The sequence below is a fragment of the Hyperolius riggenbachi genome, chromosome 5 (assembly GCF_040937935.1).
Source record: "Hyperolius riggenbachi isolate aHypRig1 chromosome 5, aHypRig1.pri, whole genome shotgun sequence".
NCBI classification, from domain to species: domain Eukaryota; kingdom Metazoa; phylum Chordata; class Amphibia; order Anura; family Hyperoliidae; genus Hyperolius; species Hyperolius riggenbachi.
Window position 1 is genome coordinate 12,903,144 of NC_090650.1, and position 22,332 is coordinate 12,925,475.

At 43.6% G+C, this 22,332-nt stretch overlaps 1 protein-coding gene and 1 long non-coding RNA gene across 7 annotated transcripts in view; one reads left to right on the forward strand and one right to left on the reverse strand.

Annotated features, from left to right (window-relative positions):
• The window catches only part of DGKB (diacylglycerol kinase beta), an 849,394-nt gene that overhangs the window by 6,815 nt on the left and 820,247 nt on the right, over nt 1–22,332 (reverse strand). The gene's annotated exons all lie outside the window — the stretch shown is intronic.
• LOC137517981 (uncharacterized) overlaps nt 9,209–22,332 on the forward strand; it is a 30,940-nt gene continuing 17,816 nt past the window's right edge. The window contains exons 1-2 of the long non-coding RNA XR_011020721.1: nt 9,209–9,507; nt 9,872–10,036. This is a non-coding gene — a long non-coding RNA (uncharacterized lncRNA). The remainder of the gene's footprint in view (nt 9,508–9,871; nt 10,037–22,332) is intronic.

A 22,332-nucleotide genomic window follows, 5' to 3' on the forward strand; every position in this document is an offset into this window, starting at 1 on the left:
TTAAAGTGAAGATGAAAAATGATGATCTTTTCTCCTAGGAGATCATTTTTCATCTTCTATTTAGAATAACTTTTCTGCACTTTACAATTGAAAAAGTACCAAAACATAGGTAGGAAAGTACTATCAAAACTATTTTATGTATTTTCTTGCTTGCCAGCGATTTCAAAGTCATTCCATTGACAAGTTTGAAAATATCACTTAGGAGAAAATTCAGGAGAAAAAAGTTAAAGTGAACCTCCGGACTAAAAATCGACTGTTTCTCTTATACAAGCCTCATTTTTAGCTGCACAGAAGAAAACTGCCCGGGCTTTTTTCCCCTGATGCTGTGCAAAGCATGATGGGATTTCTGATTTTTTTTTTTGTTCTTGTTCTGCTGTTTTGGTACTATATTTTTTTTGTACATTTTGAATTTGACATTTGAAGCCTAGCGTGTGCAGCTGGGAGGGGTTATCAGGACACAGGATAGTTGGAACTGTGTCTCATGCTCCTTGTCACCTCCTTTCAACCAAAAAGATGGCTGCCCCCATGAAAAAGATTGCTGCCCCCATGAAAAAGATGGCTGCCCCCATGAATCACAAACATTTGCCTGTTCTTTTAAAACAGGGTGGGTAAGAGATTATATTACCTATCTATTCTAATTAATATAACTAATGTCACTTGATGACAGTATGTTTGTTTAGGCTGAAGTTCCCCTTTAATTGCATATGGGCCAAATGCTCTTTCATTTTTTTTCTCCTAAGTTTTCTTCTAGGTGATATTTTCCCATCTTATCAATAAAACACAAATTACTGGACCAGGTTTTGGCCTTCCGCCATCTTCAGAGGCGAAACTGGTCAGGTGTGACAATCCATGTGATACTACACTGAAGCACTTTATGTGTAACGTTGTCCAACTCTAGAGAATATTAGTATATCGGGCCCGGTATGTACGGATGGAGCTAATAGACCGAAGAAGGGTGGCTTGCCTGAAAGGCCACCAGAGATGAACTAGTTGTCTCTCCAGCTAATGAGCCATTAATAAGATTACTCTTTGAAAGTCGGCACGCAGATTAGGACAATGGCACTATTTTTGATTTATTTCCACATAAACTACCTTAAATTACGCACACTCCAAAAAAAGATTATGTCGACGACGTTTCCTAATTCAAAATTAAAGAAGGAAGGCATTTTGCGAGTGCGTCCTTAGCTAGGAGCTTATTTGAAAGCGATTACCAAAGTGGCATTTTCCTTGTGACTTTAAGATACATTGTTGTGCGATAATCGATGTCCCTAATTAGGCAATAAAAAGGTTACGCGTTGCCGACGGGCTAAAGAGGCGAAACGTTTTTCAGAAGGATTGGGAGGCATTTTTCTCGATGATGGTACAGCCCATCCAGGATCCATCAACGATTAAATATCAGTTGTCGAGGATGTTGGCGGACGCTTTGGAAAAGGCTTTTCTTGGGGATCAGACGTCACGCGGTTTGGACCCGCAGCGTATATTTCTTTCAAAGTACACAGCTGACATTTGGGATGCAAAATGGATATCTCTTTTTTTTGCACCGTAGATTAGCCGTATTGAAGAAGAGAGTATGTCAGGCATAGAATCATCATTTATATGGAACATGGAGCCGTCATTTTTTTTTTACTGTTTCGCGATCATAAAAAAAAGCTCTGCTGGACGTTAATACGGCTGGTGATCTCTTCTGCAAAGGAGAAGTGAATTTCTAACTTACAATGTTCCTGAACTCTTACACAGGACAGAAGGAAAACTTAGAGAAATCCACCCTGTGTGTATTTAGAGAGTTTAGCTTGTCGAATGCCCTCTCATCTCTGACTAATCATAACTGTAATTTGCAGAGTAGCTAATTTGTAAACACAGGATGTTAACCCTATGTCTCCTTCCATGAAAGCAGGAAGTAGACACACTGCAGATGTATTGCAGAATTTGTCTCAGCTGTAGCAAATAAATTATTTTCTTCAAAAGGTTATTATGCTGTTACTTATTTTTAAAGGGAACCAGAGGCGAAGCACCCTCATGTATTTTACCATATATATCAGTGGGAAGTTGATGCTAGGCATACACCTAGCCAATTATGCGCCGGATCGAGCCGCTGGCTCGATGGCTGCGCATCCCCGCTCGTCCGCGCGGATAGATCCCCGCTCGTCCCCGCAGGCGCTGCTTAGTTATCACCCGCTCGATTCCCCGCTATTGTCCGCCAGCGGGGATCGAGCGGGGAAGCTATCCGGCAGGTCATCTGACCTGTCGGATATTATCAATTGAGCCATCAGCGGTTTGATTGATAAGGGCTGAAAATGCCGTGTGTGCCCGGCATTAGAGAAAACCCAGCTCTCTGTTTCATTCTTCACTGTTCAGATTGCTTCTTATCAGCCCTGATAAAATCCCCGACTGAGCATTCAGTCTGGCTTTGTTCAGGAATCATTATAGCCGAGTCTGTCTTCTCTGATGTCTTTTCAAGCCCAAGCCTGCCCCCTTGTGGCTCTGCTCAGGAATCATTATAGCGGAGTCATTATAGCAAAGCAAGACTGAATGCTCAGTCAGGGATTTAATCAGGGCTGATAAGAAGCAATCTGAACAGTAAATAATGAAACAGAAAGCATGGTAGGTGTTTTCTCTTACATAGTTACACAGTTATTATGGTTGAAAAAAGACATACGTCCATCGAGTTCAACTAGTACAAAGTACAACACCAGCCTGCTCCCTCACATATCCCTGCTGATCCAGAGGAAGGCACAGCACCAGCCTGCTCCCTCACATATCCCTGTTGATCCAGAGGAAGGTACAACACCAGCCTGCTCCCTCACATATCCCTGCTGATCCAGAGGAAGGCACAACACCAGCCTGCACCCTCACATATCCCTGCTGATCCAGAGGAAGGCGAAAAAAACCCTTACAAGGCATGGTCCAATTGGCCCCAAAAGGGAAAAATCCCTTCCCGACTCCAGATGGCAATCAGATAAAAATCCCTGGATCAACATCATTAGGCATTACCTAGTAATTGTAGCCATGGATGTCTTTCAACGCAAGGAAAGCATCTAAGCCCCCTTTAAATGCAGGTATAGAGTTTGCCATAACGACTTCCTGTGGCAATGCATTCCACATCTTAATCACTCTTACTGTAAAGAACCCTTTCCTAAATAAATGGCTAAAATGTTTTTCCTCCATGCGCAGATCATGTCCTCTAGTCCTTTGAGAAGGCCTAGGGACAAAAAGCTCATCCGCCAAGCTATTATATTGCCCTGTGATGTATTTATACATGTTAATTAGATCTCCTCTAAGGCGTCTTTTCTCTAGACTAAATAAACCCAGTTTATCTAACCTTTCTTGGTAAGCGAGACCTTCCATCCCCCGTATCAAACACGGAGAGAGAGCGGAAGCGGAGTACATCTACACACTTCCAGCGCCGCCACCGCAAGTTTGCCCTGTCGCCGTGCATCTCTCTCTCTCCTGCTCGGGATTCTCTCACATGTGACTTGGCGGCTGAGCTGCGGTGGCGGCGCTGGAAGTGTGTAGATGTACTCCGCTCCCGCTCTCTCTCCGTGTCAGCTTTTTGGGGTGAGAAGATATCGGCACCTGGTCCTGGGTGGTCGGACAGACATCGGCTCTTGGGGGGGGAGCGGACAGACATCAGCACCTGGTCCTGGGGGGGGGGGGAGAGGGGGATCGGGCAGACATGGGCATGCTCTGCATGCTCTGCAGTATCTGTTATGCGGCCTTGCGTCCTCCTTAGGAGCTTGGGGAAAAGGCTGAATGATAGTCACACAGTAAAAAAATTAGATTGCTTTTTAACTTCAGCATTGCCTTTTTGGCTCCCTTACAAACTATTTAACACATTGCAATAGAGATTTAAATTTGATTTTTTTGGGCTAACAGTCACTCTTTTTAAAATCTTCTCCAACCGTTTAGCCATCTTCTCCCCCAATGCAGCTGCACCCTCCCCATTAAGGTGCAGCCCATCCCTGCTCTAGAACCTGTAGCCCACTGCAAAGTCTGCCCAGTTCTCCAGGAACCCAAACCCTTCCTTCCTACACCAATTTCTCAGCCACTTATTTAACTCCCTAAGCTCCCTCTGTCTCTCAGATGTAGCACGTGGCACTGGCAGTATTTCAGAGAACACCACCTTGGAGGTCCTTGCTTTAAGTTTATCTCCAAGTACCTGAAAATCATTTTTGAGGACCTTCCACCTCCCACTAACTTTGTCATTTGTGCCAATGTGTACCATGACAGCTGGATCTTCCCCAGCCCCACCCAATAATCTGTCAATTCTTTCCGCTACATGCCGAACCCGAGCACCCGGGAGGCAACAGACTGTACGGCATTCACGGTTTCTTCGACAGATTACCCTATCTGTGCGCCTAATAATTGAATCCCCTACCACCAGTACCTGTCTAGCCTTAGCTGCACTCCTATTCCCTTTCTCGTTACAGCAGTCTGCCCCTTGGTTGCTAAGGAGCACATCCTGCTGCAGCATTGCTACTCCAGAATCATCCTCCCCAATATTACGCAAACATGCATAATATTGGGTAAAATACATGAGGATGCTTCATCTCTGGTTCATTTTAAGAGCAGAGAGGAAGTTCTGAGTTAAAAAAAGAGGACCAAAAGTGGAGTATACCTTATAGTTAATTTAATCCTCATTGTACCCTAACATAGGAGTGGCCATTGAATGGATGAATAACTCAGCTGGTCGCTGGGAAATGGACATTATTCTTATTGTCGTCGTCTCCCCCCCCCCCCCCCCCCCCCCCCGGGGGAAACTGCCAAGGTGGTTTTGTCAGAAGCCTCACCAAAGAAGTCTGGAGCTCTGTGGCCTTCCTCAGGTCGGAAGCACGGTGCTAGCAGCGTTTGATTTTGGACGACCGATTTGGCTTTGGAGCTATTCTCACCTGTCTGCTGTCGCACTTGCTTCCTCCCATATCTTCTCTCCTTCACCCAGGCTTTTCCCTGTCTCTACACTCCCAGGGAGCTGGGTGTCCCGTGACTAAACACTAGAGGCCAAGTACTAGAGGCCTCTGTGGTGGTCACACAAGCTGCGTGCCATGCTGCCCCTAGTGTTTACTCTATAGTGTTTAGTCAGGTGACACACACAGCTCCCCAGGAGTGAAGCCCCATCCCATAGAGCCATATCAATCCCTGCCATGTACTGAGGAGGACCACAAGTCCAAAGCAGGCTGTCTGATTGTTGGGTTAATGTGGCTCTGGAAATGTAAAGCTATAGGCTTGCTATACACTAGCGGTTCTGGATGCTAGCCTGGCTTACAGGGCATAAAGAGATCATTTGCATATTCAGTAGCGGTGCATTGTGGGTAACAACATATGTTTACTTAAAGAGAATCTGTATTGTTAAAATTGCACAAAAGTAAACATACCAGTGCGTTAGGGGACATCTCCTATTACCCTCTGTCACAATTTCGCAGCTCCTCGCCGCATTAAAAGTGGTTAAAAACAGTTTTAAAAAGTTTGTTTATAAACAAACAAAATGGCCACCAAAACAGGAAGTAGGTTGATGTACAGTATGTCCACACATACAAAATACATCCATACACAAGCAGGCTGTATACACCCTTCCTTTTGAATCTCAAGAGATCATTTGTGTGTTTCTTTCCCCCTGCATCTCTCATGCACTGAAGTTTCAGGCTGCTCTTTTCTTCCTGCAAACAGCTTTGCCCTTGTCTGAATTTCCTCAGTATGTAAAAGCTCAGCCAGCTCAGAGGACGATTTATCCAGCTTGTAAAAGATAACAGAGCAGAGAGAAGCTGCAGTAATCTAAATATCACACAGGCAGTGTGCAGAGAGGGGCCTGAAATAGGTAGTTCATAGCAGAACCACAACACTGAAGAACTTGGCAGCCTTCCAGACACAGGCCGACAAATCTGACAGGGGAAAGATACATTGATTTATTACAGAGATAGTGATAGTAGAAAGTGCTGCAGTTAGCCAGAACACATTAGAATAGCTTTTGGAACTTGTAGAATGATAAAAAACAGGATGCAATTTTTGTTACGGAGTCTCTTTAAAGATGAATTATCACAAATACCTTCTGTTTTAATTATAAATAGAAGGTCCACAGCGCTAAGTTTAAAATTAAACACCTTTAATAATACAAATTGTGTTGACATTGATCTTAAGCTCACTTAGAGCACCTTCCCCTTTAAACACCCCTGTCGCACACAAACACTCACACAATATCACTGCAGTGAGCACTCGCACAAAAATGTAAAAAAGGGATCCCAGTAAAAGATCAAGGATGAGGATATAAAAAGCTTTTGTTGATAGAGCTAATGATGGGCATAAGGCTTTTTGTGCCGCTCAATGAAGTCCGCAATAAATGGAGTTTCCGTTAGGATTAAATTAAATTCATGCATGCATCAATGGCAACTTCTGCTTGTATATATGATACTGCACCAGTTCCTCCGGCGTGGGTGAATCCTCGCTCCGCTGTCTCCCCTCACCGTATGATCTGACACTGGCCTTGTGTATACGGGCACGGAGTCAGCTGATGCCGCCAGGAGTAGGTATTACTTCCGTAGACGCCGCTTCCGTCCTCTGCAGATGGACGGTTCCGTAGGCGGCTTGTTAGTTACTTGCTGGCTTGGGCAATCCCACAGTGACGTCACTGATAGCGTATGTGCGTAGGACGCTGACGTTTCAGGAGGTAACGCCTCCCTTCTTCAGAGCTGCCCAACGATCGCTTCCCCCAGCTTATAAACATTCCTCTTACTCTTAGGATCCACCCACTTCTCCTTGGAAACCAGTGCTGCCGTTTATCTTCCTCCAATTTTCACAACAGCAAGCATACATGTCAGAGTTCATCCGCAGCAATTGCTGTGGCTTTTCCACTTCTCATATTTTTGTCATGATAGAGAAAAATAGTTGTCTCCAGATCTTTTTATATTTATCCGAGAATAAAAATGAAAAAATGAAAAAATTAAAAAAATTTAATTAAAATAAAAATATGAATAATGTATATGAAAATTCCCCACATATCAATGTGTTTTATTCTATTTTAAAAAAGCATAAAACTCAAAGTCACAATTTAACCCTTTGGGGGTCATAGTGTCCAGTGCATATATCCAAAATGATTCCGTGCGAGATAGTTTACTTATAAAGTCTCCTCCCCTCCAGTCTTTCTCTACTTTCTGTAGTCCACAAAATGTGGTACCCCCTACTGAGCATTTGTGAAATTTCTTGTAATGTGCAGATAAGGGATGTTTTTCATTTCCTTTTTCTATATTATATAGATGTTCCCCTAATCTTTTTTTCAGAGATCTTTTTGTCCTCCCCACATATTGCTTTTGACATGGGCAGCATATCACATATACTATCCCTTTGGTGGAACAAGTAAAGTTACCTCTTATGGGGAATATTTCACCATTGCAAGAGGAGACAACCTCCTGCATCACTCTGTCACCTTTAGTAGCCGCACACATTCCACAATCACCACATCTTCTAAATTTGTTTCCCCTTTTCACTGGGCAAGGATCTGTAATAGTAGGTGCTATCATTTGGCCAATGTTTGAACTCCTTCTGAATGTAATACCCGGATGATGACCCAAATACCCATCCAGAAAATCATCTTCCTTTAAAATGCTCCAGTATTTGTTCACTATTGCTTTTATCTTGTAAGCCTGTTCACAATAGTCAAATAAAAGAGCTGGGGGCCTTTCAGACCAATTATCTCTGTGTTTGTTTCCTATCATTAATGTTTCTCTGTCGATATTCATTGTCTCACCCACAGCTTTCTCTAGAAGTTCATCCTCATATCCCTTCTCTTTGAAACGATTGCTGAGAACCTCTATTTCAGTATTAAGGTCTTGAGGTCTGGAACAATTCCGCTTCAGACGTAAAAATTGTCTTGCTAGGTGGCAACTATCTATATCAATAAAACTATTGCAGTCAACTGGCTTAAAAAATGTTTTAGTGTGCAATTTCGCATTATCTAGATTTAGATAATGCGAAATTGCACACTAAAACATTTTTTAAGCCAGTTGACTGCAATAGTTTTATTGATATAGATAGTTGCCACCTAGCAAGATGGCTAGTTAATGTCCCTAAAGGACAATTTTTACGTCTGAAGCGGAATTGTTCCAGACCTCAAGACCTTAATACTGAAATAGAGGTTCTCAGCAATCGTTTCAAAGAGAAGGGATATGAGGATGAACTTCTAGAGAAAGCTGTGGGTGAGACAATGAATATCGACAGAGAAACATTAATGATAGGAAACAAACACAGAGATAATTGGTCTGAAAGGCCCCCAGCTCTTTTATTTGACTATTGTGAACAGGCTTACAAGATAAAAGCAATAGTGAACAAATACTGGAGCATTTTAAAGGAAGATGATTTTCTGGATGGGTATTTGGGTCATCATCCGGGTATTACATTCAGAAGGAGTTCAAACATTGGCCAAATGATAGCACCTACTATTACAGATCCTTGCCCAGTGAAAAGGGGAAACAAATTTAGAAGATGTGGTGATTGTGGAATGTGTGCGGCTACTAAAGGTGACAGAGTGATGCAGGAGGTTGTCTCCTCTTGCAATGGTGAAATATTCCCCATAAGAGGTAACTTTACTTGTTCCACCAAAGGGATAGTATATGTGATATGCTGCCCATGTCAAAAGCAATATGTGGGGAGGACAAAAAGATCTCTGAAAAAAAGATTAGGGGAACATCTATATAATATAGAAAAAGGAAATGAAAAACATCCCTTATCTGCACATTACAAGAAATTTCACAAATGCTCAGTAGGGGGTACCACATTTTGTGGACTACAGAAAGTAGAGAAAGACTGGAGGGGAGGAGACTTTATAAGTAAACTATCTCGCACGGAATCATTTTGGATATATGCACTGGACACTATGACCCCCAAAGGGTTAAATTGTGACTTTGAGTTTTATGCTTTTTTAAAATAGAATAAAACACATTGATATGTGGGGAATTTTCATATACATTATTCATATTTTTATTTTAATTAAATTTTTTTAATTTTTTCATTTTTTCATTTTTATTCTCGGATAAATATAAAAAGATCTGGAGACAACTATTTTTCTCTATCATGACAAAAATATGAGAAGTGGAAAAGCCACAGCAATTGCTGCGGATGAACTCTGACATGTATGCTTGCTGTTGTGAAAATTGGAGGAAGATAAACGGCAGCACTGGTTTCCAAGGAGAAGTGGGTGGATCCTAAGAGTAAGAGGAATGTTTATAAGCTGGGGGAAGCGATCGTTGGGCAGCTCTGAAGAAGGGAGGCGTTACCTCCTGAAACGTCAGCGTCCTACGCACATACGCTATCAGTGACGTCACTGTGGGATTGCCCAAGCCAGCAAGTAACTAACAAGCCGCCTACGGAACCGTCCATCTGCAGAGGACGGAAGCGGCGTCTACGGAAGTAATACCTACTCCTGGCGGCATCAGCTGACTCCGTGCCCGTATACACAAGGCCAGTGTCAGATCATACGGTGAGGGGAGACAGCGGAGCGAGGATTCACCCACGCCGGAGGAACTGGTGCAGTATCATATATACAAGCAGAAGTTGCCATTGATGCATGCATGAATTTAATTTAATCCTAACGGAAACTCCATTTATTGCGGACTTCATTGAGCGGCACAAAAAGCCTTATGCCCATCATTAGCTCTATCAACAAAAGCTTTTTATATCCTCATCCTTGATCTTTTACTGGGATCCCTTTTTTACATTTTTGTGCGAGTGCTCACTGCAGTGATATTGTGTGAGTGTTTGTGTGCGACAGGGGTGTTTAAAGGGGAAGGTGCTCTAAGTGAGCTTAAGATCAATGTCAACACAATTTGTATTATTAAAGGTGTTTAATTTTAAACTTAGCGCTGTGGACCTTCTATTTATAATTTTACAGAGTCAGGTATTGGAGGATTTGCCTGGTCCACTTAGCTGCTGCAATTGTCCATAGGCGCAGGATATCCATACAAACCTTTATACCTTCTGTTTTAAGAAGGCATATTACTCCAAGGAGAAGCCCCAATGGTGGAGAGAAGTCATGGGAGAAAGCCCCAATGGACAGGTAAGTGTCAGCTGTGCTGCCTACACTCTGCATGTTCTTTGGGGGAAGGATGGGGGGGGTGGACCTGGGGACACAGCAGGCAGTGCATACAGATTTTCAATAGATTTATTGCTGAAATCCATTGAAAATCTGTGTACTGTGAGTGGAGGGATTCGTTAATGATCTGAGAGAGATATTTCTAATGACCACATCAACCAGTGGATGGCCAGCTCTATACAGAGCTGATATATTGTAAAGGTACCCATACACTTATAGATTTGCAGCAGATTGAACCATCAGATAGATTTCTGTCAGCTCGAATATGACAGGAATCTATCTGATGTGTGCCACACACAAGAAACAGATTTGAGTATGAAATCTATTGAAAATTGATCGAAATGCAGCGTTGCACCATTCGATCCAATGCAACGCTATGGGCCATCAATCTGCTGCTCCCGGCAGCCAATCAATCTAGATTTTCTGTCCAGACCGATCGAGCAAATCAATCCAAATCAGTTGGAAGAGTTTTTTAACAGTTGTAGGAATGACAGTCCGGAGTTCCCAGCACCGCTGTCCGCCATTCACATAGGTCGAGAGAGGCAGGACTCTGGAGACTTAATGGCCAGATGCACCAGGCCCTTTGCAGGCATTCTCAGGCGATAAACAAGACTTCACAATGAACAATGATCAAATGATCTCCCAGTGAGGAATTCAATCCTCGTTTTACACTTCACTTATTAAACACAATGCTAATTAATATTCAAATGAGCAAGTGCATATTCATTTGTGGCAAATCATTGAGCATATAATTAAATGATATTCAATCTACGATGGTATTCAATCCTGTGTTTGTCATCATTTTTACACCATCAGTCCTGACAAGACTGAACGCTTTGTGCAGAACTGTACATTTTTGAGTCGTTCAAACAGCATGGAAATAAAAAAAAATATAGTCATAATATTAAATATATTATGTACACAACAAACAAATCATATTTATAGTTAGTCTATCATTCCTGTCTGTTTTTTTTTTTTTTTTCCCTGTGAATCTGGAGTCAGTGTCTGATGTCACCAATGCTGGTAACACATACTGTATGGTGGACATTACCAATACAATTCTCCGGACTATTGATTGTCCAATTTGATAATAATATTGATCGGAAACAATTGTTCATTCCCACTAACTGGAGAAAAGTTTCTGTGCAATTTGATCAGATGAATGGAATCGATCCATTTTTCAGATCGATTCCATCAATCTGATCAGATTGGTTAGCAGTTTTCCTTCCGTTATTGGGTCTGGAGAATTGTATCATTAATGGCCACCTTAAAGGTGGCCACACACTATACCATTTTTTAAATATCTGTTCAATGTAAGAATTGCAATCAATTTTTCTGACTGATTGTGACATTTCAAAAATATATCCAATGTACCACACACCTATGTTCAATTTGACCTCAAATATGATAAAAATGATTGAAAACTCTGAGAAAATTGCTAGGGTGTGTATAGTAATAAATTGACAATCCAACACACACCATACAATCTTTAGTAGAAATTGAAAAGAAATATCTGGCATTCCGGATCGATTTAAATCGAAAAAAAAAAAAAAGGGAAATCCGATCGGATTTTTCAGTCGAATGAAAATAAAGGTTTCGATTTTTTTCAAGAGATACAATCGTTTTTATCGAATTGCTGTAAAATCGGATCATTTTATTGTATCGTGTGTGGCCACCTTAAGGGAAATATAATCTGTAGATATTCGTAGGCATAGTGGGCAGCTCAGTGGGGTAGTGGATAGCGATCCCTGGTTTGAATCCCAGCTAGAGCACTATCTGCACTGAGTTCACACGTTCTCCCCGTATTCGTGTGGGTTTCCTCCAGGCACTCCAGTTTCCTCCCACACTCCAAAAAACACACAGGTAAATTAATTGGCTTCACTCAAAATTGGCCCTAGACTACGATACATACACTGACTACACAATGCATACATAGACTTACGACTATGGTAAAGATTAGATACTCTGTAAAAGCGCTGTGGAAGAGGCCAGTGCTATATAAATACAGAATAATAATATGGTAGGACATTAGACTATGACTATGGTAGGGACTAGATTGTGAGCTCCTCTAAGGACAGTCAGTGACATGACTATGTACTCTGTAATGTGCTGCAGAAGAGGTCAGTGCTATATAAATACATAATAATAATATGGTAGGACATTAGACTATGACTATGGAAGCGATTAAAGTGTGAGCTCCTCTGAGGACAGTCAGTGACATGACTATGTACTCTGTACAGTGCTGCAAAAGATGTCAGTGCTATATAAATACATAATAATAATATGGTAGGACATTAGACTATGACTATGGTAGGATTAGATTGTGAGCTCCTCTGAGGACAGTCAGTGACATGACTATGTACTCTGTAATGTGCTGCAGAAGATGTCAGTGCTATATAAATTCATAATAATAATATGGTAGGACATTAGACTATGACTATGGTAGGATTAGATTGTGAGCTCCTCTGAAGACAGTCAGTGACAAGACTATGTACTCTGTAATGTGCTGCAGTAGATGTCAGTGCTATATAAATACGTAATAATAATATGGCAGGACATTAGACTATGACTAGGGTAGGATTAGAGTGTGAGCTCCTCTGAGGACAGTCAGTGACATGACTATGTACTCTGTAATGTGCTGCAGAAGATGTCAGTGCTATATAAATACATAATAATAATATGGAAGGACATTACACTATGACTACAGTAGGATTAGAGTGTGAGCTCCTCTGAGGACAGCCAGTGACATGACTATGTACTCTGTAATGTGCTGCAGAAGATGTCAGTGCTATATAAATACATAATAATAATATGGAAGGACATTACACTATGACTACAGTAGGATTAGAGTGTGAGCTCCTCTGAGGACAGTCAGTGACATGACTATGGACTATGTAAAAGTGCTGCAGGAGATGTCAGGGCTATATAAATAATTATAATGCTTGTTTCAGTTGTGTGATTCAGACATCTCTGATGCATTAAAAATCAGCAGGACAGCCAGGCTACTGGTATTGTTTAAGGCTGCTTTCACATTAGGACGTTACAGGTACACGTTAGAGCAGCCTGTAACGCAGCCCAACTGACAGCAATGATAAATCAATGGGCTGTTCACAGTGCCCACGTTGCGTTAGGGTATAACGCTGCACGGTAAATGAAAGTGCAGCATGCTGTGCATTATACTCGTATGTGGCTGTGTTTAGATGTTTGCACATGCTCAGTACTGTTCGATAGTATGCATCAAAAAGTACGCATCACGTACGCATAAAGAGGCTCATAACGCGGCTCTATATAACGTCCAACTTCAAAGCTAACATGCGTTTACGGTAGGGGCACGTTATGCGACTTTAACGTCGCATCTAACGCAACGTCTTGGTGTAAAGGAGCCCTAAAAGCAAATAAATTTGGCAGCCTCCATACCCCTCTCACTTCCCTTTAAGCAATGACTTTGCACTCCGACTCCTGCATCTCCTGAAGAAAGAGAAAAAAAAAAGGGCCTGTGCTGCTGTAATCCCCGCCATGGTAACCTGAGCCTGGAGTTGGCTCATTAATGGCTGTTTTTACCACCCAGCCTATATTAATGATACCAGTAATTTGGTAATCCCATAAGTGGTAATTTCTTGATTAATTTTGTTCTGAACACCTGGGATCGCAGTGACACGCTAGAAAGCGTTCATCAATGGGGTCCTTCTTTCACTCAGCATCTCTGGTAAATAATGTAGTGTTTTTTGACACTTATGCTATGGCGAAGGCATTCGGCATCAGCTTAGCCCGGCGCTATAAAAAGTGCGTTCCAGAGGCTGGCCGATGAATGCCTCTCTTCAAACCGCGCACATGTAGGCGTTTCAGCGCGCGCAGCACCTCAAATACGTTTTATAGCCCATTTAAGAAAAATATATATCGGTGCAAGGGGGGGGTATTTTCTTTTATTTATTTATTTATTTCACTGGCATATTAAGGGTTCCTTTAAATGTTATGCATACATTTTGGGAATCTGTCAAAAATAGCATTTTTCTTTCTCTAAACAAGATTTAATGAGAAGAAGGCGAAGTGTGAAAGGTTACCTTGGCAGTCCTCCTGGGTCCCGACACCTCCGACGGTTGTGTGAATGCGGTCAGGGACAGCTTTACTGTTTGTTGGGGCTGCGTATTTTTTCTCGAACGGCGGGACAACAGCCAGAGTTTACTTTTTGCGAACTATTAAGACGTTCAGTTTAAAGGGAATTTTGTTTAATTTTTTTTTTTTTTGTTCCATGTTTGTTTTACTTAGGTACAGCACAGTACCATAAATATTGTTTACATCAAATAATGTAAATAAACATTTTATTTATTTTCTTTGGACCTGGGTGACTTTCTGTGAGCAGAAAAGTGTCTCATTTTACTGCTGCAGGAAACAAAATACTTTAATATTACCAAATTCAGTTCTTCTAAAGCAAAGAAAAAATAGCAGACACGTTAAACTGGCCATTAGGCGCCATTCCGATAATAGGTGCTGCCATAGAAATTGTGTTTATGGCAGTGCATACCGTGTAATTTGGGTGGCAGAGATAGCAGCAATATCCAAGCACTGGGGGAAGGGAGGGTAGGCTCGGTTAATTGGTTGATAGTGTGTAGGCAGAGGGGAGATTAGTGTTAGGTGTAGATAGAGGGAGGTTGTTGTGAGGATAGGAAAATATAAGGCAATAGTTGAACATCAGTAACCAGGGCCAAGCCGAGGCTCCAGCCTCAGGGTGCAGTGTAGGAGGGGCGCAGGGCCGGGCAGAGGCGAGAGAGGCGCCAGCCTCAGGGCACAGTGTAGGAGGGGCGCAGGGCCGGGCAGAGGCGAGAGAGGCTCCAGCATCAGGGCGCAGTGTAGGAGGGGCGCAGTGCCGGGCAGAGGTGAGAGAGGCTCCAGCCTCAGGGCGCAGTGTAGGAGGGGGCGCAGGGCCAAGGCAGAGGCAAGAGAAGTTCCAGCCTCAGGGCGCAGTGTAGGAGGGGGCGCAGGGCCCGGGCAGAGGCGAGAGAGGCGCCAGCCTCAGGGCACAGTGTAGGAGGGGCGCAGGTAGGGATGAGCGTAATGACCTAATTACGAATTTCCGAAATTTCGCGAAATTACTACAATTACGATTTTAGCAGTAATCGAAATTTCGTAATTTTTGCAAATTACGCAAATTTTCATAATTACGATTGCGAAATTTAGTATTTTAAAGTTTGCAAAGGTTTCTATCCCTCTAGATGCCTAAAATGAATAACCAACCAACCAACCTCCTCCCTCCCTCCCTCTCTCCCTCTCCCCCTCTCTCTCCAGAGATTTGTAGTATTTCAAAACCATACTCACATTCATGACATGTCCAGGGATCAAACCCAGGCCAACCACATGGAAGACAGCTATGCTCACCACCATACCACCAAACACACACTAAATAGACTGCTAACCTAAATCTTACTTGTAGACAGTCATATGAGACACATGCTGGGTGCAGGGCTTTGTGATTGGACCATGCGATAGAGTGAGGTGCAAAAATGAAATCATGCCTAGCAGAGGATGGTTTCACAGTGCTAAATGCTAGGCTGGCTGTGGTGCAATTGGTTAGTGTGTCTGGCTGGTAACAGCAAGGTTACAGGTTCAATTCCATCCAGGCATGTCTTTTCCTTTTGCGTTCAACAGTTGTCCAAACAGAGCCAACAGAGCCCCAGATAGCCATGTAGAGTTAGGTCACAGCTAGCCTGGCTGTGGTGCAATTGGTTAGTGTGTCTGGCTGGTAACAGCAAGGTTACAGGTTTGATTCCATCCAGGCATGTCTTTTCCTTTTGCGTGCGCGCGCTGCGCCATTGAACCCCATGGGGTATTTTGCGTGCGTAAAACTTTACGCATGCAAAACTTTGTGCTCGGTGTTTGGACAACTGTTGAACTCAAAAGGAAAAGACATGCCTGGATGGAATTGAACCTGTAACCTTGCTGTTACCAGCCAGACGCACTAACCAATTGCACCACAGCCAGCCTAGCATTTAGCATTGTGAAACCATCCTCTGCTAGGCATGATTTCATTTTTGCACCTCACTCTATCGCATGGTCCATGGTCCAATCACAAAGCCCTGCACCCAGCATGTGTCTCATATGACTGTCTACAAGTAAGATTTAGGTTAGCAGTCTATTTAGTGTGTGTTTGGTGGTATGGTGGTGAGCATAGCTGTCTTCCATGTGGTTGGCCTGGGTTTGATCCCTGGACATGTCATGAATGTGAGTATGGTTTTGAAACACTACAGATCGAGAGAGAGAGAGAGAGAGAGAGAGAGAGAGAGAGAGAGAGAGAGAGAGAGAGAGAGAGAGAGAGAGAGAGAGAGAGAGAGAGAGAGAGAGAGAGAGAGAGAGAGAGAGAGAGAGAGAGAGAGAGAGAGAGAGAGAGAGAGAGAGAGAGAGAGAGAGAGAGAGAGAACCCTTACAAACCTGAAAAAGTAAAATTTCGGTTGGAGACACGAAATTCGTCATTACGGAAGTGAAATTTCGATTACGAAATTGTAAATTACGATTTGAAAATTAATTACGAAATTACGAATTTGGGTCGTAATGTTAAATTTCGCATTCGTAATAAAAGCAGTTCGAAATTTCGAAAATTTCGGCTCATCTCTAGGCGCAGGGCCGGGCAGAGGCGAGAGAGGCTCCAGCATCAGGGCGCAGTGTAGGAGGGGCGCAGTGCCGGGCAGAGGTGAGAGAGGCTCCAGCCTCAGGGCGCAGTGTAGGAGGGGGCGCAGGGCCAAGGCAGAGGCAAGAGAAGTTCCAGCCTCAGGGCGCAGTGTAGGAGGGGGCGCAGGGCCCGGGCAGAGGCGAGAGAGGCTCCAGCCTCAGGGCGCAGTGTAGGAGGGGGCGCAGGGACCAGGCAGAGGCGAGAGAGGCTCCAGCCTCAGGGCGCAGTGTAGGAGGGGGCGCAGGGCCCGGGCAGAGGCGAGAGAGGCTCCAGCCTCAGGGCGCAGTGTAGGAGGGGGCGCAGGGCGGGGCAGAGGCGAGAGAGGCTCCAGCCTCAGGGCGTAGTGTAGGAGGGGCACAGTGTCGGGCAGAGGTGAGAGAGGCTCCATCCTCAGGGCGCAGTGTAGGAGGGGGCGCACAACCAGTGATGAGCAAATCCGATCCGGATGCTACTCGGATAGTAGCTATCCGGATTTCTCCCAGCAATGCATTGTGGCCTGGGCGGGTAGTTTAATCCTTACCCATCATGACGTCTTCTTCGTCCGTCCCTCGGCGCCTCCCACAATGCGCTCCACTCCGGCGTCACGTGACTAAAAAACACTTCCTCCTTCCGGGTTAAAGGAGGAAGTGTGTAGTCACGTGACGCCAGAGTGGAACGCATCGTGGGAGGCGCCGAAGGACGGACGAAGAAGACGTCATGATGGGTAAGGATTAAACCCCCCGCCCAGGCCGCAATGCATTACTGGGAGAAATCCGGATAGCTACTATCCGAATAGCATCCGGATCGGATTTGCTCATCACTGCACACAACTTACCCAGCTATCAATCCCCTATAGGTCTCAATGTTTTCAAACAAATTTTAAACAAATTACCTCATGTACGGTAATGTACCTCAATAATGACATTTAGCAATTCTGGTAGGTTTTAGTCATGTTTTACCTCATGTGGTAAATTATGAGGTAATTTGTGAGGTAATTTGCACTCATTTTACTAAAAATAACTATTCTCATGGAAATTAGCGGGCTTGTTAGCACATTCTTTACTGATCAGTTTAAAGGGGCCCATACACCTAATGATTTTCCCGACGATATACAGCAGATTCGATCACTGTGATCGAATCTGCTGTGAAATCGTTGCTCAAACGCAAACGATTGATTTCCGTCCAAAATCAATCGTTCCCGTCGATTCCCGTCGAGTCGTCCGTGCGGAAGATTTTGCTCGATCACCGGCAGGTCGGGAGTGCGTTGATAGCGCCGTTCGAAAGTCCCCCCCCCGGTCACCGATGTCTCTTCTCCGCTGGGCTCCAGGGCTGCAGCTTCACTGAACTTCCTGTCCCGGCAGGAAGTTTAAACAGTAAAGCGCCCTCTACTGTTTAAACTTCCCCGGTCAGAAAGAAGTGAAGCCATCCGGTCCAGAACCCGGAGCCCAGCAGGAGAAAAGTCAGCGGTGACCGGGGGGACTTGCGCCGGCTGGAGCAGGTAATGTATGTAGGGGGGGAGGGAAGGCAGCGGCAGCACCACCACAGATTGTGATCGGTTTCATGCTGAAATCGATTCACAATCTGTTTGCAGTAAAGGCAGCCATACAATCCCTCTCTGATCAGATTCGATCAGAGAGGGATCTATCTGCACTTTGGTGTCTCAGCCTTGGGTGCTGGAGGACCTTGTCCCGGCTCTGTCAGTAACCTTACCGATAGTCTACCAACTCCTGTTGAAGGAGAACATCAGTGAATTTAGCATACCCCATGGTCACTGCGCGGCTCTCCCCTCTGTTTAGGTTGCTGTTATTCTGAGGACTGTGTGTGAGCGGCAGCCATACAACTCACAGATTGGACGGCCCCGGCAACATGGGAGGCCCCTGCTGTGAGTTAGGCCCTAAGTGGCTGTTTGGTTCGCCCGTTTACGTTTGTGTTTTGTGCTGTACAAAATTATAGATTTATACAGAGATGCCACACAATCTGAAATATTCGGTACAGGACTGGATTTCTGGGAAGGCCACCAAGGCCAGGGCATTGGGCGGCAGCTGGCCAAGAGGCGGCTGGAACTGGAAGAAGGATTGCTGCATATGGAAGAAGAGGCTGCTAATGGAATACAGAGGTAGCAAATAAGGAGCAACACATGGAAATAGGCAGCTGCTGCCCAACGGACCTGTATATAGCTGAAGGAGGCTGCAGTACATGGATGTTACACATGGAAGAGGGGGCTGCACATGGAATGGGAGGGGCCAATGCACATGAAATGGGAGGGGCTGATGTACATGCACAATACACATAGAAGGGGGGGTGGGGCATGAAATGGGAGGGGCTGCTGTACATAGATGATACACATGAAAGAGGGGTCTGCACATGGAATGGGAGGGAGCTAAACAACTGACATGCCTATAGGAGAGAGGTTTATTTTTAATCATGTTTGTATTGTTACAAAAATCAGTATAGCTGAGAACTGGAGGACGTGTATTCTCCCAACCGTGTCTGACATTTTGAGAAAGGTGGATGATAATCTAGTAGCGGAAAGATCTTGGTCCATTAGATGCGGTAGTGTCAGGGCCTTCCAAAAAAGGTCATATTTATGGCCAACAGTTTACACAGATTCAAAGCTTCTGGATGTATAGAGTACATATGAAGTAGTTGTAGCCACTCTTGGTTATGGGAAATAGATTGGTCGATTGGTTATGGATAGATTGTACACTGATAAAGAGCCACATAGTCAAGATCAGATTATATACCTACATTGAGTTAAAGGAAGATGTATCGATAGCTTTACTGCTGATTTAAACAAGGATTCTTGGGTAGATAGTAATGGTTAAATTAAACTCAAAAGGAGCAATTGGTGAGTGATTAAGCAGTTCTTATCAACTAGCTACTGATTAGCAGATAGTTAGTTAGTTAGGTAGTTAGTTAGTTGACTAGTTTAGATTAGATTAATATAAAGAAATTTCATAAGCTATTTAAGATCTACATATAGTATATTGGAAATATAGGAACACACAGTGTTGTATAAGAAATAGGATTAAACTGAGAACAAAGTGTTTTAAGCTTAGAACTGTACAAGGTGAAATGTGGAAATTATGTTTATATTTTTCCCTTATGAGATTAAAATTCTCATGGGGGCACCCTCTGGAGTCTCTGTAGGGGGGTAAAACTCCCCATTCTCCATAGGTTGAGCCCCCCCAATAAAGTTAGAAATAGGGAATAACTGGAAAGAACATTTCCACCTGATTAAAATCATACTGTTTGAAATTGCTATGTTAGCTACATTATTAAAGAGACTCTGTAACAAATTGTTTATCTTTATTTCTTCTATGCTATAAGTTCCTATGCCTTTTCTAATGTGGTCTGGCTTACTGCAGCTTTTCCTAATTGCACAGTAGCTGTGTTATCTCTGTTATATGATCTAATCTTCTCTCTATAGTCGGCACAGTCAGGCTGAGGCAGTCAGACTGGAATGTGCAGGGCTGCTTGTGATTAGCTAGAAGCTGTACACACCCCCTGCAGGCTCTGTGTGACTAACACACTCTGCTTAGCTGAGCCTATTAGAAGCTGGTTAGTTTGTTTGTAAACACTGCCTAAAACTGGCAATTACAAGCCAGGTTTGCAGCAGAGAATGGCAGAAACAGCACAGAGGGGACCAGGAGCACATAATGAATAGAATGGTATGCTTTTTATTGTAAGAATTTCAGAGTACAGATTCTCTTTAAAGCTTTATCAAGTTTGGTAGGTCCTTAGAAAATCTGGGTATACGCATTGTTGAACTGTTTCAATTGATAGGCGTGAATAAGATAAGTATAGACGCATTACTACTTTTCTTTTTATTATTTCATTCCTATCAGGGATTGTTTTGATCGCGGTTTTCTATAGGAGGTCAATGCATTTATGGCAATTTACGCATATTAGCAAGCGTTTGTTGGCGTTTTTGAAGAATTCATACGCGTAATTTTATATGCGTAGGAACGCGTTCGGTAGCGGTTACAAGGCATTTGTACGCGTCTTACAAATAAGTTAGTCTCTCAAAATTTACGCATTGTGAACATGATCGTACGCATTAATGCGTACATGGAGGCGAACCCAAAAGTACAACAATGCGTATGATAGAGCGTGCAGAACTAAATTGAAATAATAAATGTAGCCTTTCTAAAATGTAAAGATTGGTATTGAAAATATATCTATGTTGTTATCAATATTGTACAGGTTTTTTTGATTATAATGTGATGTATAATATGTTATTATGTAAAAAGTACCTTTTTGTCAACTAAGAAATGTCACTGTTACTTTTGTATAATTTGAAAATTTCCAATAAAAATAATTGAAAACGGAATGGGAGGGAGCTGCTGTACATGGATGTCACACATGGAAGAGGGGTCTGCACATGGAATGTGAGGGGGCTGCTGTACATGGATAATACACATAAATGAGGATCTGCACATGGAATGGGAGGGGGCTGCTGTACATGGATGTCACACATGGAAGAGGGGGCTGCACAAGGAATAGGAGGGAGCTGCTGTACATGAATGTTAGACATGGAAGAGGGGGGCTGCACATGGAATGGGGTGTGTGGGGGGTCTGCTGTACATGAATGTTACACATGGAAGAGAGGGCAGCGCATAAATGTTAGACATGGAATGGGAGGGGCTGCATACATGGATGATACACATAGAAGAGGGGGCAGCACATGGAATGGGAGGGAGGCTGCTGTACATGGATGATACACATGGAAGAGGGGGCTGCACATGGAATAGGAGGGAGTCTGCTGTACATGGATGATACACATGAAAGAGGGGGCTGCACATGGAATAGGAGTGAGTCTGCTGTACATGAAGGTTAGACATGGAAAAGGGGGCTGCACAAGGAATAGGAGGGGGCTGCTGTACATGGGGAAGGGAAGCTGCAAATAAGTTGGCCCAGGAGCGGAAAAAGTATAAATCCAGCCTTGCCTGATGGCCCCACTTGTCTTATGACCCATGTCAGATGGGCCCCCAGGCTGTGATGGTCTCCAAGGGGAGACAAGGGAAGGGGTGTGAATATTATGAGGGCCCCATTAAAGCTTTGCCAGAGGGCCCTGCGATGTGTAGTTCCACCCCCTGATTGTTGTTATACTGTACATAGTTCTGCACAAGTTGAGGTGAACAGGGGGACAGGAGCAGCTCATTAATCCTGAACACAAAGTGGAGATGACAGAGCTGGAAACACTATGTCAATGATTCATACTATTTTCGCATGTTGTGTTCCGATCGGTATCGCAGAGACCTTACATTAATAAAGCTGTCGCGCTCCAACCTGGAAGCCGTCAGTGTCAGACGCGCGGCGTAATATATTCCACCCATAGCAGGAACTGACAGTTTGGATTATTTTAAGCTTAATTAAAACGTGATTTTTTTTTTCCTTTGCTCTTAATTATCCCAAATTAATTAAAAATTACTCACAGGTATAAGCTCCGCTCTTACCAGTCACAGATTTAAGAGCCGCAGCGTTCTGTACCTTAAGTCGCGCGGTTTTCGCAGCGCCGAGAGCAAGCAAGCAGTAAATTGTGTTGTCACCTCCACACAAAAATATTGATGGCTGTAAAATTGAAACAAATTAAGCGTAGGTAAACAAATGCTTCATT